We start from the raw sequence: 16,512 nt of genomic DNA, 5'->3' as shown, positions 1-16,512 counted from the left end.
CTACTTTATACAAATAACAAGCTATAAAATACATTTTTTTTACGAAAAATGAAATGAGGCATATGACTCAGTGAGCGAGATGCAACAGATTGGTGAAAAAAATAAACATAACGAATCGCGAAATATTACGATGAGAGATATTCAGCTTGGTGGTTGGGTCCTTTTTGTTTCATACACTGTTCAAAAAAAGAAAGGGAACACAAACAACACAATGTAACTCCAAGTCAATCACACTTCTGTGAAATCAAACTGTCCACTTAGGAAGCATGTGTAAATGTAAAATGTAAATGTAAGCAACACTGATGGACAATAAATGTCACATGCTGTTGTGCAAATGGAATAGACAACAGGTGGAAATTATAGGCAATTAGCAAGACACCCCCAATAATGGAGTGGTTCTGTAGGTGGTGACCACAGACCACTTCTCAGTTCCTATGCTTTCTGGCTGATGTTTTGGTCACTTTTGAATGCTGGCGGTGCTTTCACTCGAGTGGTAGCATGAGACGGAGTCTACAACCCACACAAGTGGCTCAGGTAGTGCAGCTCATCCAGGATGGCACATCAATGCGAGCTGTGGCAAGAAGGTTTGCTGTGTCTATCAGCGTAGTGTCCAGAGCATGGAGGCGCTACCAGGAGACAGGCCAGTACATCAGGAGACATAGAGGAGGCCATAGGAGGGCAACAACCCAGCAGAAGGACCGCTACCTCCGCCTTTGTGCAAGGAGGAGCAGGAGGAGCACTGCCAGAGCCCTGCAAAATGACCTCCAGTCTGCTCAAACGGTCAGAAACAGACTCCATGAGGGTGGTATGAGGGCCCGACGTCCACAGGTGGGGGTTGTGCTTACAGCCCAACACGTGCAGGACGTTTGGCATTTGCCAGAGAACACCAAGATTGGCAAATTCGCCACTGGCGCCCTGTGCTCTTCACAGATGGAAGCAGGTTCACACTGAGCACATGTGACAGACGTGACAGAGTCTGGAGAATGTTCTGCTGCCTGCAACATCCTCCAGCATGACCGGTTTGGCGGTGGGTCAGTCATGGTGCGAGGTGGCATTTCTTTGGGGGTCCGCACAGCCCTTAATGTGCTCACCAGAGGTAGCCTGACTGCCATTAGGTACCGAGATGAGATCCTCAGACCCCTTGTGAGACCATATGCTGATGCGGTTGGCCCTGGGTTCCTCCTAATGCAAGACCTCATGTGGCTGGAGTGTGTCAGCAGTTCCTGCAAGAGGAATGCATTGATGCTATGGCCCGCCCGTTCCCCAGACCTGAATCCAATTGAGCACATCTGGGACATCATGTCTCGCTCCATCCACCAACGCCACGTTGCACCACACTGTACAGGAGTTGGCGGATGCTTTAGTCCAGGTCTGGGAGGAGATCCCTCAGGAGACCATCCGCCACCTCATCAGGAGCATGCCCAGGCGTTGTAGGGAGGTCATACAGTTACGTGGAGGCCACACACACTACTGAGGCTAATTTTGACTTGTTTTAAGGACATTACATCAAAGTTGGATCAGCCTGTAATGTGGTGTTCCACTTTAATTTTTAGTGTGACTCCAAATCCAGACCTCCATGGGTTGATACATTTGATTTCCATTGATAATTTGTGTGATTTTGTTGTCAGCACATTCAACTATGTAAAGAAAAAAGTATTTAATAAGAATATTTCATTCATTCAGATCTAGGATGTGTTATCTTAGTGTTCCCTGTATTTTTGAGCAGTGTATATACCAGTAGTGTGTCAATCTATAGATGTGAGCACTGGAATGGAAGTAGGGATGGTCAGAAATAGTGCACTACATAAGGAATTAGGTTGTCATTTGGGAACTAGCCAAGGATTATTTTTCTATCTGTGTGATTTGTTGGTTAATCACCAACTAAATGTCATAAAAACATCACTTCACTCCATATACATGATCTGGAACTAAAAACAGAAGTGCTCTGCAGTCGGACTTGGCAGTTCCCATAGACATCACAGGGAGTGTTTCATCCACAGTTCAGTTCTGTCTTGGTTCTACTTTCTATAATCTTCTACGATCATCTTATGCAAACATCCCAAGACATCATCCCCTCCCCTGAGGCTCACCAGACACCTACAAAGGATGAAGAGAGAGGAACAGCATAAAAACTCTGCCAAAGCCCCATTACAAAAAACTCTGCCAAAGCCCCATTACAAAAAACTCTGCCAAAGCCCCATTATAAAAAACTCTGCCAAAGCCCCATTATAAAAAAACTCTGCCAAAGCCCCATTATAAAAAGACTCTGCCAAAGCCCCATTACAAAAAACTCTGCCAAAGCCCCATTACAAAACTCTGCCAAAGCCCCATTATAAAAAACTCTGCCAAAGCCCCATTATAAAAAACTCTGCCAAAGCCCCATTATAAAAAACTCTGCCAAAGCCCCATTATAAAAAAACTCTGCCAAAGACCCATTACAAAAAAACTCTGCCAAAGCCCCATTATAAAAAACTCTGCCAAAGCCCCATTACAAAACTCTGCCAAAGCCCCATTACAAAACTCTGCCAAAGCCTCGAACCTCAGTGAAGAACAAATTCTTATTTATAATGACGGCCTAACAAAAGGCCTCCTGCGGGGACGGGGGCTGGGATTAACAATAAAAATAAATGAAATAAAAGATATAGGACAAAACACACATCACGGCAAGAGACAACACAACATAGAGAGATATCTAAGACAACATCACAGTACGTTAGCAGCACAACATGACAACAACATGGTAGCAGCACAACATAGTCACAGCACAAAACAGGGTACAAACATTATTGGGCACAGACAACAGCACAAAGGGCAAGAAGGTAGAGACAACAACAACAATCACACAAAGCAGCCACAACTGTCAGTAAGAGTGTCCATGATTGAGTCTTTGAATTAAGAGTGATAAAACTGTCAAGTGTTGAGTGTTTGTTGCAGCTCGTTCCAGTCTCTAGCTGCACCAAACTGAAAAGACGAGCGACCCAGGGATGTGTGCGCTTTGGGGACTTTTAACAGAATGTGACAGAATGGGTGTTGTATGTGGAGGATGAGGGCTGCGGTAGATATCTCAGAGAGGGGGGAGTGAAGCCTAAGAGGGTTTTTAATCAACCAACACCAGGTCTAGGACCTGCACCTTCAACCAACACCAGGTCTAGGACCTGCACCTTCAACCAACACCAGGTCTAGGACCTGCACCTTCAACCAACACCAGGTCTAGGACCTGCACCTTCAACCAACACCAGGTCTAGGACCTGCACCTTCAACCAACACCAGGTCTAGGACCTGCACCTTCAACCAACACCAGGTCTAGGACCTGCACCTTCAACCAACACCAGGTCTAGGACCTGCACCTTCAACCAACACCAGGTCTAGGACCTGCACCTTCAACCAACACCAGGTCTAGGACCTGCACCTTCAACCAACACCAGGTCTAGGACCTGCACCTTCAACCAACACCAGGGCTTGTAAGTACGCATTTCCCGGTAAGGTCTACAGTTGTATTCGGCGCATGTGACAAATACAGTTAGATTTTATTTTATTTGAATACCAGGTCTAGGTTCTGAACCTTCAACCAATACCAAGTCTAGGATATGTTTTTTTACAGGGATTCAGTAACTCGAAAGATCAAAGGTCACTGACTTGAAGATCCCTGTCACCTCAGCAGAGTTTACACTCCATTAGGTTGATCTTGATGATGACGGCGTCAAACACGAACTGGACGTTCTTGGTGTCGGTGGCGCATGTGAAGTGGGTGTAGATCTCTTTAGTGCGCTTCCTCCTGTTGAGATCCTCAAACTGATACTGGATATAGGCTGCTGCCTCCTCATATGTACTGGCACCTGTAATAATAACAACACCAACAATGTATTATGGGTAGTGTAGTACACTAGATATAGGCTGCTGCCTCCTCATATGTACTGGCACCTGTAATAATAATAACACCAACAATGCATTATGGGTACTGTAGTACACTAGATATAGGCTGCAGCCTCCTCATATGTTCTGGCACTTGGGTTGGTGAGGAGACAGATATCAGAACAAGAGCATTATGGGTAATGTAGTACACTGGATGTAGGCTACCACCCTCCATTATGTACACGTCAGGACGACTCGTCAGAGTGGATAAGGACTAAGAGAGTGGCTTATCCAAACTAACACGCCTCAGAAAGGAGGGATACATACAGTGGAGCAAAAAAGTATTTAGTCAGCCACCAATTGTGCAAGTTCTCCCACTTAAAAAGATGAGACATCTTTAATGTTCTTCATAGGTACACTTCAACTATGACAGACAAAATGAGAAGAAAAAAAATCAAGAAAATCACATTGTAGGATTTTTAATGAATTTATTTGCAAATTATGGTGGAAAATAAGTATTTGGTCACCTACAAAGCAAGATTTCTGGCTCTCACAGACCTGTAACTTCTTCTTTAAGAGGCTCCCTTGTCCTCCACTCGTTACCTGTATTAATGGCACCTGTTTGAACTATAAACAGTATAAAAGACACCTGTCCACAACCTCAAACAGTCATACTCCAAACTCCACTATGGCCAAGACCAAAGAGCTGTCAAAGGACACCAGAAACAAAATTGTAGACCTGCACCAGGCTGGGAAGACTGAATCTGCAATAGGTAAGCAGATTGGTTTGAAGAAATCAACTGTGGGAGCAATTATTAGGAAATGGAAGACATACAAGACCACTGATAATCTCCCTCGATCTGGAACTCCACGCAAGATCTCACCTCGTGGGGTCAAAATGATCACAAGAACGGTGAGCAAAAATCCCAGAACCACACGGGGGGACCTAGTGAATGACCTGCAGAGAGCTGGGACCAAAGTAACAAAGCCTACCATCAGTAACACACTACGCCGCCAGGGACTCAAATCCTGCAGTGCCAGACGTGTCCCCCTGCTTAAGCCAGTACATGTCCAGGCCCATCTGAAGTTTGCTAGAGAGCATTTGGATGACCCAGAAGAAGATGAGTGGGTGAATGTCATATGGTCAGATGAAACAAAATCTAACTTTTTGGTAAAAACTCAACTCGTCGTGTTTGGAGGACAAAGAATGCTGAGTTGCATCCAAAGAACACCATACCTACTGTGACACATGGGGGTGGAAACATCATGCTTTGGGGCTGTTTTTCTGCAAAGGGACCAGGACGACTGATCCGTGTAAAGGAAAGAATGAATGGGGCCATGTATCGTTAGATTTTGAGTGAAAACCTTCTTCCATCAGCAAGGGCATTGAAGATGAAACGTGGCTGGGTCTTTCAGCATGACAATGATCCCAAACACACCGCCCGGGCAACGAAGGAGTGGCTTCGTAAGAAGCGTTTCAAGGTCCTGGAGTGGCCTAGCCAGTCTCCAGATCTCAACCCCATAGAAAATCTTTGGAGGGAGTTGAAAGTCCGTGTTGCCCAGCAACAGCCCCAAAACATCCCTGCTCTAGAAGAGATCTGCCTGGAGAAATGGGCCAAAATACCAGCAACAGTGTGTGAAGACTTACAGAAAACATTTGACCTCTGTCATTGCCAACAAAGTGTATATAACAAAGTATTGAGATACACTTTTGATATTGACCAAATACTTATTTTCCACCATAATTTGCAAATAAATTCATTAAAAATCCTACAACATGATTTTCTGGATTTTTTCCTCCTCATTTTGTCGGTCATAGTTGAAGTGTACCCATGACGAAAACTACAGGCCTCTCATCTTTTTAAGTGGGAGAACTCGCACAATTGGTGGCTGACTAAATACTTTTTTGCCCCACTGTACATATTTAAAACAACAATTCTGAAGTGATCTAATAGAGTTGGATTAAATTATTCAGAGACTAAGGGTTATATCCATATCTGGTTAGTATTAGAGGTATTAAACTCTGTATTGGTCTGTCTGGTTAGTATTAGAGGCATTAAACTCCAGTCAGTCAGTCAAGTATTAGAGGCATTAAACTCCAGTCAGTCAAGTATTAGAGGCATTAAACTCCAGTCAGTCAGTCAAGTATTAGAGGCATTAAACTCCAGTCAGTCAATCAAGTATTAGAGGCATTAAACTCCAGTCAGTCAGTCAAGTATTAGAGGCATTAAACTCCAGTCAGTCAAGTATTAGAGGCATTAAACTCCAGTCAGTCAAGTATTAGAGGCATTAAACTCCAGTCAGTCAAGTATTAGAGGCATTAAACTCCAGTCAGTCAGTCAGTCAGTCAAGTATTAGAGGCATTAAACTCCAGTCAGTCAAGTATTAGAGGCATTAAACTCCAGTCAGTCAAGTATTAGAGGCATTAAACTCCAGTCAGTCAAGTATTAGAGGCATTAAACTCCAGTCAGTCAGTCAAGTATTAGAGGCATTAAACTCCAGTCAGTCAGTCAAGTATTAGAGGCATTAAACTCCAGTCAGTCAAGTATTAGAGGCGTATCTTCCCCCTCTGTAACAAGACATTTTGTTACACACTTAATCCTCGGTCAGTTCATTCTTTCACTGAAATTCACAGGATTTTAAAAATCACTGAATTAAAAAATATATCAGAATTAATTATAAAAGGCCATAAAATATCAAGCTGTGAATTCCAAAATTCTCTTTCATGCAGGTAATCAATAATTATTGTCTTATAAAGTGTTGTGATACAGTTATTAATCTCACTTGAAATAATCTATAAATGTACAATAATGTGCGGTAGTGAACAAGAGTCCTAAATATAAAAATATTGTTCAATACAAAGTGGTCCATTTTGTACATTTTTTATTTTATTTTTAAGAATCAGAAATAAGGATTGTAGCCTAAGTGAAACCTCATGTTCAAGTCTACAACAAGACTATTTAATTCATGAAAAGATGTCTGATTAAAATCTTAACACTGTGAAGAGTTAGAGTAGGTGCAGGTCAAATCTATCACACAGGAATTACTGATCCATACGCCAACTTCAGACCATTAACTATACTCACAGATTGCATTTATTTCTATCTGATAATCTAAAGAAATACCACAATGGAAAAGAAACGATTTCAACTACTTTATACAAATAACATGCTTATAAAATACATGTGTTTTTTTTAAAAATGGGAAATGAAATGAGGCATATGACTCAGTGAACGAATGCAACAGATTGGTGCAAAAAAATACACATAACGAATCGCGAAATATTACGATGAGAGATATTCAGCTTGATGATTGGGTCCTTTTTGTTTCATATACCAGTAGTGTGTCGATCTATAGATGTCAATCTATAGATGTGAGCACTGGAATGAAGAGAAGGGATGGTCAGAAAAGTGCACTACATAAGGAATTAGGTTGTCATTTGGGAATCCAGCCAGGATTATCACTTCACTCCATATACATGATCTGGAACTAAAAACAGAAGTGCTCTGTAGTTGGACTTGGCAGCTGCCATTGACGCCACAGGGAGCGTTTCACTAGTGAAGGTTTCATCCACAGTTCAGTTCTGTCCTGCTCCTCGGTGTGCATCAGAGTGTTGAACATGGAGGAAAATCCCTGGGAGAAAAAATAACAAACAGGAACCAAATCCCAAAATGCAGCATTCATCAGGTGCTGCATGCAGTGTGGTAACGAGCAGTCTCAGTCTCCAGATCTACTTTCTATAATCTTCTACGATCATCTAATGCAAACATCCCAAGTCATCATCCCCTCCCATGAGGCTCACCAGACACCTACAAAGGATGAAGAGAGAGAGAACAGCATAAAAACTCTGCCAAAAGCCCCATTATAAAAACTCTGCCAAAGCCCCATTACAAAACTCTGCCAAAGCCCCATTATAAAACTCTGCCAAAGCCCCATTACAAAACTCTGCCAAAGCCCCATTATAAAACTCTGCCAAACCCCATTATGAAACTCTGCCAAAGCCTCCAAAACTTACCAAAAGCCCCATTACAAAAGCCAAAGCCCCATTATAAAACTCTCGAACCTCAGTGAAGAACAAATTTATTTATAATGACGGCCTAACAAAAGGCTCTGCGGGGACGGGGCTGGGATTAACAATAAAAATAAATGAAATAAAAGATATAGGACAAAACACACATCACGGCAAGAGACAACACAACATAGAGATATCTAAGACAACATCACAGTAAGTTAGCAGCACAACATGACAACATGGTAGCAGCATAACATAGTCACAGCACAAACAGGGTAGAAACATTATTGGGCACAGACACAGCACAAAGGGCAAGAAGGTAGAGACAACAACAACAATTACACAAAGCAGCCACAACTGTCAGTAAGAGTGTCCATGATTGAGTCTTTGAATTAAGAGAGTGATAAAACTGTCAAGTGCTGAGTGTTTGTTGCAGCTCGCTCCAGTCTCTAGCTGCAAGAAACTGAAAAGAGGAGCGACCCGGGATGTGTGTGCTTTGGAGACTTTTAACAGAATGTGACAGAACGGGTGTTGCATGTGGAGGATGAGGGCTGCGGTAGATATCTCAGGGCTGCATCGGGGGAGTGGAGGCCTAAGAGGGTTTATAAATAGACATCTGACACCTTCAACCAATACCAGGTCTAGACCTGCACCTTCAACTATATACCAGGTCTGCAGTAGACCTGCACCTTCAACCAATACCAGGTCTAGGACCTGCACCTTCAACCAATACCAGGTCTAGGACCTGACCTTCAAAAACAATACCAGGTCTAGGACCTGGGACTCTCTAGACACGTTCAACCAATACCAGGTCTAGGACCTGCACCTTCAACCAATACCAGGTCTAGGACCTGCACCTTCAACCAACACCAGTCTGAGGACCTGCACCTTCAACCAACACCTGTTATGACATGTATTAATACCAGGTCTAGCACCTTCAACCTAATAAGGTCTAGGACCTGCACCTTCAACCAACACCAGGTCTAGGACCTGCACCTTCAACCAATACCAGGTCTAGGACCTGCACCTTCAACTAATACCAGGTCTAGGACCCACCTTCAACCAATACCAGGTCTAGGACCTGCACCTTCAACCAATACCAGGTCTAACCTACCTTCAACCAATACCAGGTCTAGGACCTGCACCTTCAACCAATACCAGGTCTAGGACCTGCACTTCAACAACCAATACCAGGTCTAGGACCTGCACCTTCAACTGTAGGTCTAGGACCTGCACCTTCAACCAACACCAAGTCTAGGACCTGCACCATTCAACCAACACCAGGTCTAGGACCTGCAACACCAGGTCTAGGACCTGCACCTTCAACCAACACCAGGTCTAGGACCTGCACCTTCAACCAATACCAGGTCTAGATACCTGCACCTTCAACCAATACCAGTAACGGATTCAAACGACAAAGATCAAAGGTCACTGACTTGAAGATCCCTGTCACCTCAGTAGAGTCCACACTCCTTGAGGTTGATCTTGATGATGACATCTGTGACGGCGTCAAACACGAACTGACGTTCTTGGTGTCGGTGGGCGATGTGAAGTGAGTGTAGATCTCTTTAGTGCCCTTTCCTCCTGTTGAGATCCTCAAACTGACACTGGATATAGGCTGCTGCCTCCTCATATGTACTGGCACCTGTAATAATAATAATGCATTATGGGTAGTGTAGTACACTAGATATAGGCTGATGCCTCATATGTACTGGCACCTGTAATAATAATAATGCATTATGGGTAGTGTAGTACACTAGATATAGGCTGATGCCTCATATGTACTGGCACCTGTAATAATAATAATGCATTATGGGTAGTGTAGTACACTAGATATAGGCTGATGCCTCATATGTACTGGCACCTGTAATAATAATAATAACAACAATAATGCATTATGGGTACTGTAGTACACTAGATAAAGGCTGCAGCTTCCTCATATGTACTGGTACTTTGGTTGGTGAGGAGACAGATATCAGAACAAGAGCATTATGGGTAATGTACTACACTGGATGTAGGCTACCCTCTCATATGCACTGGCACCTGTAATAATAATAGTGCATTATGGGTACTGCAGTGCACTGGATGTAGGCTACCCTCTCATATGCACTGGCACTTGTAATAATAATAGTGCATTATGGGTACTGCAGTGCACTGGATGTAGGCTGCCACCCTCCTCATATGTACTGGCACCAGGCAGCATTGGTGAGGAAATGGGACACCATGAACCTCTAATTTTTTTTTTTTTTAAATTGTACCTTTATTTAACCAGGCAAGTCAGTTAAGAACACATTCTTATTTTCAATGATGGCGTAGGAACAGTGGGTTAACTGCCTGTTCAGGGGCAGAACGACAGATTTGTACCGTGTCGGCTCGGGGGTTTGAACTTGCTACCTTCGGATTACTAGTCCAACGCTCTAACCACTAGGCTAACCTGCCACCCCTAAATCAACATAAACAAAAAAAAAACAAAGACATGCCAATAGTTACCAATTCTGTGCATTATACATATATTTTAAACGTTTACTCTACAACTAATACCGAGGAGAGACCTCATTCAGTACAACTCCCGAACTAATCAACCTACTCTATTCTACAGCGCATTCCTTTGTCTCCTTAAATCCTATAAACAGGACGACTCGTCAGAGTGGATCAGGACTAAGAGAGAGGTCTGGCTTATCCAAACTGACAAGCCTCAGAAAGGAGGGATACATACATATTTAAAACACCTATTCTGAAGTGATCTAATAGAGTTGGATTAAATTATTCAGAGACTAAGGGTTATATCCATATCTGGTTAGTATTAGAGGTATTAAACTCTGTATTGGTCTGTCTGGTTAGTATTAGAGGCATTAAACTCCAGTCAGTCAATCAGTCAGTCAGTCAGACAGTCAGTCAAGTATTAGAAGCATTAAACTCTGTATTGGTCTGTCTGGTTAGTATTAGAGGTATTAAACTCTGTATTGGTCTGTCTGGTTAGTATTAGAGGTAATAAACTCTGTGTCTGTGTCTCTGTGTTTGAAACTGCAATTTTTCTGTCAGCACCATGACAAATGTGTAGCATTGCAGGAAAATAGCTATAAAACTGCCAAATGTTCTCGCTGCCCCGTGGACAAATGTGTAGAATTGCAGTAAATTAGCTTTTAAAACAGCCAAATTTTAGTTTCTGCAGCCAAAAAGGCATTAAGTAGTTGACAAGTTGTTAGTTATAATTAGTTATAATGCTAAAGTTGTCCGTTTAGTATGTTACTTGTAGTCTGAGACCAGGCTGCTAATACTAACCATACAGACAGAGAGAGATGGCTACAGAGCTTAATACCTCTAATACTAACCATACAGACAGAGAGAGATGGCTACAGAGCTTAATACCTCTAATACTAACCAGACAAACATACCATACAGACAGAGAGAGATGGCTACAGAGCTTAATACCTCTAATACTAACCAGACAAACATACCATACAGACAGATAGAGATGGCTACAGAGCTTAATACCTCTAATACTAACCAGACAAACATACCATACAGACAGAGAGAGATGGCTACAGAGCTTAATACCTCTAATACTAACCAGACAAACATACCATACAGACAGAGAGAGATGGCTACAGAGCTTAATACCTCTAATACTAACCAGACAGACAGAGAGAGATGGCTACAGAGCTTAATACCTCTAATACTAACCAGACAAACATACCATACAGACAGGATTTTTTTTTCAGCAATTGCACAGTTTTAGAGGCTACCCTCTTGGCTGCAATTCTACACATTTGTCCACGGGGCAGCGAGAACATTTGGCACTTTTATAGCTATTTTCCTGCAATTCTACACATTTGTCATGGTGCTGACAGAAAAATTGCAGTTTCAAACACAGAGACACAGACACAGAGTTTATTACCTCTAATACTAACCAGACAGACCAATACAGAGTTTAATACCAACAGCCAACAGTTCGCAACGAGCCAGGCGGACCAAACTGCTGCATATACCCTAACTCTGCTTGCACTGAACACAAGAGAAGTGACACAATTTCCCTAGTTAGTATTACCTGCAAACATGAATTTATTTTAGCTTATGTATTGATTTTAAGAAAGGCATTGATGTTCATTGGTGCTAAGACCGTGCTTTTTCGTGAATGTGCTTGTTAAATCATCACCCGTTTGTCGAACTAGGCTGTGATTCGATGATAATTTAACAGGCTCCGCATTGATTATTTGCAACGCAGGACAAACAAAACTAGTAATATCATTAACCATGTGTAGTTAACTAGTGATTATGTAAAGATTGATTGTTTTTTATAAGATAAATGTAATGCTAGCAACTTACCGTGGCTCCTTGCTGCACTCGTGTAACAGCTTGTCAGCCACGCAGTCTCCTCGTGGAATGCAATGCAATCGGTGTCCAAAAATGCCGATTACCGAAAATAATAAATCAGGCCCGATTTCAAGTTATTTTTTATATTTTTTACCACTTTTCTCCCCCATTTTGTGGTATCCAATTGTTTAGTAGCTACTATCTTGTCTCATCGCTACAACTCTTGTACGGGCTCGGGAGAGACGAAGGTTGAAAGTCATGCGTCCTCCAATACACAACCGAACCAAGTCCCCTTCTTAACACAGCGCCATCCAACCTGGAAGCCAGCCGCACCAATGTGTCGGAGGAAACACCGTGCACCTGGCCCGCCACAGGAGTCACTGGTGCGCGATGAGACACTGACATCCCTACCTGCCAAACCCTCCCTAACCCGGACGACGCTAGGCCAATTGTGCCAGAGCCTGGGCGCGAACCCAGGGTGCTGCAGTACAGCGCCCTTAACCACTGCGCCACCCGGGAGGCCCCTAAATTGGCCCTAATTAGTCGACCTCTAGTATGGAACATTTCTGGTAGATTTTATTTCAAATCATTAAACCAACACTTTACATGTTGCGTTTATATTTTTGTTCAGTATATTTTGAAAGCAGGTGCTTCCACACAGATGTGGTTCCTGAGTTAATGAAGTAATTAACATCCCATCATGCTTAGGGCCATTATTTTTGCTAATATGGCTATGCCCCCATAGGATGACAATGCCCCCATCTACAGGGCACGAGTGATCACTGAATGGTTTGATGAGCATGAAAACGATGTAAACCATTATCCTTTGGCCGTCTCTCAGTCACCAGATCTCAACCAGATTGAACACTTAGGGGACATTCTGGAGTGGTGCCTGAGACAGCGTTTTCCACCACCATCAACAAAACACCAAATTATCGAATTTATTGTGGAGAATGGGTGTCACATTTTTTGTTTTGTTGTAATTTTACCTTTATTTTACTAGGCAAGTCAGTTAAGAACAAATTCTTATTTTCAATGACGGCCTAGGAACAGTGGGTTAACTGCCTGTTCAGGGGCAGAACGACAGATTTTGTACCTTGTCAGCTCGGGGATTTGAACTTGCAACCTTTCGGTTACTAGTCCAATGCTCTAACCACTAGGTTACACTGCCGCCCCTCCAATAGAGTTCCAGACGCTTGTAGAATCCATGCCAAGGTGCGTTGAAGCTGTTCTGGCTTGTGATGAACCAAACGCCCCATTAAGACACTTTATGTTGCCGTTTCCTTTATTTAGGCAGTTACCTATATATCGGTAGTAGAAATGCAAGCCAAAGCTAACAGTGGCTATCTAAATATGCTTTATTTAGGTTGCTAATGGAATGACCCCATAATACCTAACAAAAACAACAATGCCTTTGGCTTTTAAAAAGTACACAAACTCCTATTCAAAATCAGGAACCCCTACAACACTTCCAAATATTTTACATCATGTATTTGGTGTGTGTGTGTGTGTGTGTGTGTGTGTGTGTGTACTACTCAACGTGTCTGATCCTCACCTGCGTACTCAGGGTAACAGATGGTGAGTGGACTCCTGCCGATCTTCTCCTCAAACAGATCCTTCTTGTTGAGGAACAGGATGACGGAGGTGTCTGTGAACCACTTGTTGTTGCAGATGGAGTCAAATAGCTTCATGCTCTCATGCATACGGTTCTGTAGGGGAGGACAGGCCGGTTCATTAACAGGACCCGGGCCGGGTGGTAAGTAGCGTAAATGCTAATGCTATAAACTAATGAAAATGCTAAGCATCCTGAGCGGGGTAGCACCGAGACGTTTTGAAAAGGAGGTGAGAGATTTGAGTAAGGGACAGCTCCCTCACACTTCCTCTGGAGACTGAACTGACACCGCCCATCCCCCTCCCCTCCTCTACCTCCCCCTTCACCATCGTCTTCTGCGTGAATTGAACCCCGTCACCCCTCTTCGTCCTCTGCCAACACCAGGTCATAGTCGCTGAGCGCCACACAGAAGATAATCCATCACACCCCCTCCTCACCCCTCACTCTCTCTCCGCTCTCCCTTCTCTCTCACCCCTCTCCACCTCTTCTCTCCTTACCATCTCTTCGTCCTCTGCCAACACCAGGTCATAGTCGCTGAGCGCCACACAGAAGATTATGTCCATCACACACTCCCTCTCCCCTCACTCTCTCCCGCTCTCCTTCTCTCACCCCTCTCCACCTCTTCTCTCCTTACCATCTCTTCGTCCTCTGCCAACACCAGGTCATAGTCGCTGAGCGCCACACAGAAGATTATGTCCATCAAACCCTCCCTCCTCACCCTTCTCCACCTCTTCTCTCCTTACCATCTCTTCGTCCTCTGCCAAAACCAGGTCATAGTCGCTGAAGCGCCACACAGAAGATGATGGAGGTCACTCCCTCAAAGCAGTGGATCCACTTCTTCCTCTCCGACCGCTGGCCGCCCACATCAAACATTCTGGGGTGAAACAGTGACAAAGACACCCAGCAGGATCAGGTCAACGTAAGGTTCAGGAGGTCAACGTAAGGTTCAGGAGGTCAACGTAAGGTTCAGGAGGTCAACGTAAGGTTCAGGAGGTCAACGTAAGGTTCAGGAGGTCAACGTAAGGTTCAGGAGGTCAACGTAAGGTTCAGGAGGGGAGGTACCGCAGTGTGAAGGGAAACATAGATTATAACAATTGATAGATTTGACAAGATTGGATTGGATGACCAAGATTGCATGCACTTTTCACTAGTTTCACTTGAACTAATTCAGGCTAACTTCTGCACCTGTACCCCACCACGGTCCCAGACAGTCAGTTTAACTAATTCAGGCTAACATCTGCACCTCACCATGGTCCCAGACAGTAGAGGACAAGTTTACATTGAGCAAGTCAACTGAAACAACACACAGACCGACAGACGACACATGCCCCTGCCTGCATTAGCCCAGACAATGCAGTCGTCCCAGACATTTCTAGGAAATAAAACGTTGCTGAACATATCATCCACATGAACAGACTTTGTCCTCACCACTTTGTAACTGGCAGCTCAACTGATTGGCAAACGTACTGCAAATTAAGAAATCATGTGACGAAGCTAAATAAAAAAAAATACAAATAAACTAGACAATGAAACAAAGAAATTATATAAGGAATTTTGCGGGGAAAAAAAGCCAAATTGGCACCATCATTTATTGAATGAGATGGTTCATTCATAACAAAACCCCCTGATATGGCCAACTACTTTGATGACTTTTCATCTATGTATGCGGATGACTCAACACGTCAGCTACTAAAATGACTGCAACACTTCAAAGAGCTGCAGTTCCTTTCAGAATGGTTAGCAAGGAATAAGTTAGCCCTAAATATTTCCAAAACTAAAAGCATTGTATTTGGGACAATTCATTTCTCTAATACCTAAACCTCAACTAATTCTCGTAATGAACAATGTGGACATTCATCAAGTCGCGGTGACTAAACTGCTTGGAGTAAGCCTGGATTGTAAACTGTCATGGTCAAAACATATTGATACAACAGTAGCTAAGACCGGGAGAAGTCTGTCCATAATAAAGCACTGCTCTGCCTTCTAAACAACACTATCAACAAGGCAGGTCCTACAGGCCCTAGTTTCTACCTTCTCAACAACACTATCAACAAGGCAGGTCCTACAGGCCCTAGTTTCTACCTTCTCAACAACACTATCAACAAGGCAGGTCCTACAGGCCCTAGTTTCTACCTTCTCATCAACACTATCAACAAGGCAGGTCCTACAGGCCCTAGTTTCTACCTTCTCATCAACACGATCAACAAGGCAGGTCCTACAGGCCCTAGTTTCTACCTTCTCAACAACACTATCAACAAGGCAGGTCCTACAGGCCCTAGTTTCTACCTTCTCAACAACACTATCAACAAGGCAGGTCCTAGAGGCCCTGGTCTTGTCACACCAAGATTACTGTTCAGTAGTGTGGTCAGGTGCCACAAAGAGGGACTTAGGAAAATTGCAGTTGTCTCAGAACAGGGCAGCACGGCTGGCTCTTAAAAGTACACAGAGAGTTAACATTAATGACATGCATGTCAATCTCTCATGGCCTAAAGTGAAAGAGAGATTGCCGAGGTAGGTAAAACTGTCTGCTTTAAAATACTAGCACACAGCTCGGACACCCAAGCACAAGACATGCCACCAGAGGTCTCTTCACAGTCCCCAGGTCCAGAACGGAGGGGCAACATTACTACATAGAGCCACGACTACATGGAACTCTATTCCACAGTACTACATAGAGCCATGACTACATGGAACTCTATTCCACAGTACTACATAGAGCCAT

The 16,512-nt window shown here is 43.5% G+C and overlaps 1 pseudogene; it reads right to left on the bottom strand.

Annotated features, from left to right (window-relative positions):
• Window positions 1–7,338: 7,338 nt before the first annotated feature.
• LOC135536950 (guanine nucleotide-binding protein G(i) subunit alpha-3-like) lies at window positions 7,339–14,353 on the bottom strand (annotated as a pseudogene).
• Between the last annotated feature and the right edge of the window lie 2,159 nt (window positions 14,354–16,512).

The sequence above is a fragment of the Oncorhynchus masou genome, unplaced genomic scaffold (assembly GCF_036934945.1).
Source record: "Oncorhynchus masou masou isolate Uvic2021 unplaced genomic scaffold, UVic_Omas_1.1 unplaced_scaffold_6874, whole genome shotgun sequence".
NCBI lineage: Eukaryota > Metazoa > Chordata > Actinopteri > Salmoniformes > Salmonidae > Oncorhynchus > Oncorhynchus masou.
This window is presented reverse-complemented; position numbering and strand designations above follow the sequence as displayed.